Source organism: Silene latifolia, chromosome 7 (assembly GCF_048544455.1).
Source record: "Silene latifolia isolate original U9 population chromosome 7, ASM4854445v1, whole genome shotgun sequence".
In the NCBI taxonomy this organism is placed as follows: Eukaryota; Viridiplantae; Streptophyta; class Magnoliopsida; order Caryophyllales; family Caryophyllaceae; genus Silene; species Silene latifolia.
Genome location: NC_133532.1, coordinates 28306844 through 28311069, shown reverse-complemented (window position 1 = coordinate 28311069; position 4226 = coordinate 28306844). Strand labels below are relative to the sequence as shown.

Sequence of the window (4226 nt, the reverse complement as noted above, 5' to 3'; positions counted from 1 at the left end):
GAATGGATCACCAGAGTTTTTAAAACATTTAAACAGGGTCATGACTAATTACACAATCAAAGCCACACTGAAACAATCATACAAACAGCTCACACACAATCCCAGTCTCCATCTCCAATCACCTCATAACTGACTACACACTAAAGTGTGTAGCCCTGCCAGAGTACCCATCGCAACAGATACTCCTCGCCGCCAGTGGGGGACCGCAGCCGTTCCCACCTAAGCCCCGCTCATCTCCGTCGAGCGATAAACCCATGTTCATTAATGTGCACATCCCTTCTATGGCGGGTTCCATAGAAGGCGAATCAAGGGCGTAAAGCAACTCCCGTAAGTGACTCCACTCAGCCAGGGACGCACCCCGAAGAACACAGACAGATAAACAGCAACCACAATACAACATCAAAAACCGTCTGAATCAATCAACAATATGAAATCACAACCGTCTGAATCAATCAACAATATGAAATCACAACCGTCTGAATCAATCAACAATCACTAACTACAACACAATCACCACACACATCATGTAACTAATACTGAGTAGGGAAACCCTACCTGAAAAGCAATCATAACTCAGACGATCTAACAGCTGTCTCAAAACCTTTCTTCTATGAACCCTCCTCCTATACACATAATCATACAATCACTATCACAACAATACAACCATAAAATCCCCAATTCCCAAAATTAGGGTTTAACCAAAACTACCCAAACGCTATAAAAGAGGTACGTAAGACTTACCCTTGACGCAAGGATCACAAGGATGCAAAGAACAATGAAATCCGACCTCTCTAACTCCGGGATTTGTCAATAATACGAAGGATGCGAAGTACGTAAGTTGCAATCTCTTTTCAATGTAATTAGGTTTATAAAAGCGTTTTATGAAAGTGACGGAAAGGTTTAAATACTAATTCGCATTATTAACAAAACCCGACAAACCATTACCCGTAAACCGGGCTACTCGATCGAGTAACTGACGTACTCGATCGAGTGTCGCCTACTCGATCGAGTACCAAGGCTACTCGATCGAGTACCCTACAGGTCAGAACCTATTTTAAAATGCAAAACACCCTTACTCGACAGAGTAAGGCCCACTCGATAGAGTACCCAGAGGCTCATAAAATCGTGGTATTACAGTCTTCCTCCCTTAAAAGGAACTTAGTCCCCGAAGTTCAACCCACACTCAAAAACAAACAAACATACTGATGTGACCATAATTAGCGCATATTTAGCCCCCGAATTAGCCTTGTTCCCATGCTTTTTAATGTATATTTGGGTCATTTATTGTCTTTAGTTCTTTGTTTTGCATATTCTTTGAGATTTTGATCCCTTGGTAGGAAAGGAGTAAGAATCTTGCATTTTCATGGCAAAACAAGACTAAATTGATTGAATTCAATGACCAAGCATCAAGGAGAGACAAGATTAGAAGGCCTTTGTACATATTATAGTAGAATGGGCAATGTTGAGGAAAGATCCTTGCATCCCCAAGGAAATACCCAAGGATTTTATGAAGAAAAGGGAAGAAAAGAAGAAGAAACAAAGCTGAGCAGCAATCCGTGCGGATTGCCCTGAATCCGCCCGTACTCAGCACCACAATCCGTGCGTCTTCCTTCAAAGACGCTCGGGCAGCAGCTTCAGAAGACGCCCGTCTTCACCCCAAGACGCCCGGGCCCAGACCACAGAATCCGGCCGTCCCGAGCCTAAGACGCACGGATTCCAGTCCAGCACAATTTCGTCTTCTTCAAGCCTCCGTGAAAGATGCCCTTCCTTCGAAAAATACCGGCGTTTCCTTGCTCAAATCTAAAAAGTGTAATTACTAAATTAGCCTTAGTTAACCCTAATGCATCCACCTAATTTCCACTATAAATACCCCATTAGTCTAATTAGAAGAGCATGTTCTTCTTAGCAATCTTTAGTGTAGTTAATATCAATCAAATCTCTCTTTAGTTTTGTAATCAACAATTAATCAAGTTCTAATACAAGTTTTATTTCCTTAATCTCTCTTTTGTTCATCCTTTATTTTGGGTAATTGAAGATTATTTGGGTTATTATTGGGAGATTGACAACCTCTCAATCAAGCATCAAGTACTTCTTTTATTCTTGCTTTATTATTGGATCATTAGTAGGTATAATTCTCTTAATCCCTTTTTAATTATTGTTAATTACTTTCATTTACTCATCATGTTTTACTTTGTTGGTATGATTGACAACCTTGCTAGCATGATCAACATGATAATGAGTGAGTAGTCACCTAGCTAGGGTTAATGGGTAATTAGGGGAAACCAACATGGGGAATGATTCAGGCTTAAATTAATATGCTTTCATGGTTTATTTGCTTGCTTGTTTTGATCTCAACTCATGCACATGTTATGTTTGATGAAATGCGAGCCTATGAATCCTTGCATTTTTTACCCATCACCTATCTTTTCAATGAGACTTGTAAGACATAAACCAACTCGAGTCTCATTAGACCATGCATGTTGTTGAGTAGGGAAGATTAAGTCGACCTATAGGTGTTGTACAATCTAATCGATTCGGCTCCGGGACCCAAACTTTCCTAGGATTGTAAGATATAACCCAACTCAATCCATCACAACAATAATTGCTTGCTTATAATTTGAGAACATGTTTGTATGATCAATTCCCATGATTCCCCTATGACCCCATGACACCCTGGTGCTTTTTATCAATTGTTTACAACCCTTTTAATCCATCTTGTTTGTTTACTTTCATTGCTATTTAGTTTAGTGGCCTTCTACATCAACCCAAATTGTGACACCCCTAAGACACCACTAGTTACAATAGAAATCTCATCTCAATTCCCGTCCCTTGGGATCCGACCTTTACTTGCCTCTTTACTAATTGTAGAGTTGTTTGTGAAGCTATAAATTGTGTTTTGGTCTAGGTGCTCCTAACGACAAGTTACCGAAAAGATTTTGTCCCGACCAAAAATGGCGCCGTTGCCGGGGACGGTGTTAACTTGATTTAGATTTCCTTATATTGTTATTAGTTGTGTCTTTCTTTGCCTTGGGGAAGTAAAACTCCTCAAGGTTTGTTCTAATTATTTTCGAGTTGTTTGATATTTTGCATGTCTAGAAGGTCACAAGGTGATTTGTTACCTTTTGATCGTGAAATTGAAAGAACTTTGACAACCAATAGAAGACTTGCTAGGAGAAATTTGAGAGGTATTAGTGAGGTTGTAGATATTCAACCAACTATTGAGTTCATCAACCCTTTTGCAAGAGAAGGTGAGGAGAACCCAACACAAAATCAACCACAAAATCAACCCACAATGCCTAAGTTTTCATCACATTCCGTACCCACCGAAGAGAACCTACCCAATGGTACTCCCACACCACAACATTTGACCGTAAATTTTATTGCCAAATCCGCATTTATCCAATTAGTTGAAAGAAGCCAGTTTGGGGGGATGCCTAGTGAAGACCCTCATTCTCATATGGAGGCTTTTTGCGATTATTGTGATGCGATCTCACAAACCGGTGTAACTAAAGACCAAAGTCGATGGGTCTTATTTCCTTTTTCTCTAATTGGCACCGCCAAACAATGGTTAAAAGGCCTTGATAAGGCTACTCTCGGAATTGATTCTTGGAAGAAGTTGGCTCTAGCTTTCTACAAAAAGTTCTATCCACCGGAAAAGACTAACATGCTAAGAGCTCAAATTACGGGTTTTAAGCAAAGGGATGAAGAATCTTTGTATGAAGCTTGGGAGCGGTTCAAGGGAATTTGTCGCTCATGTCCTCACAATGGACTTAGCGAATGGTTCTTGGTACAACAATTTTGGAACGGTCTTTATGAAGATTCAAGAAATATCCTTAATATGGGATCGAATGGGATGTTCACCGAGGTTGATGACAACCAAACTTGGAGCAAAATTGAAGAGATGGCAATCCATAACTCACAGTATAGTAGGCCTCGCAAGGCTACTAGGGGAGGAAAGCACGAAGTGGACGCCGTTACTCAATTAGGTGCTCAACTTAGCTCCCATATCGATACTCTCAAAATCACCAAAGCATCATGTTAATGCCATGACGGCATCTTCATTAATCCCAAGTGGGATATGTGAGAATTGTGGAACTTTGGGACATGACCAAAGTGAATATAGGGGAACAATTGAACAAGTGAATGCTTTCCAAGCATACAAGAGTGGTACCCCCTATTCCAACTATTACAATGAAAACACCAAATTCCATCCAAATCTCTCATAC

General features: G+C 40.3%; 1 non-coding gene across 1 annotated transcript; it reads right to left on the bottom strand.

Moving 5' to 3' along the window:
* Positions 1-3664: 3664 nt before the first annotated feature.
* LOC141593691 (small nucleolar RNA R71) lies at positions 3665-3771 on the bottom strand. Its single transcript, XR_012521761.1, has one exon. It is a non-coding gene; the product is annotated as a small nucleolar RNA R71 (small nucleolar RNA).
* Between the last annotated feature and the right edge of the window lie 455 nt (positions 3772-4226).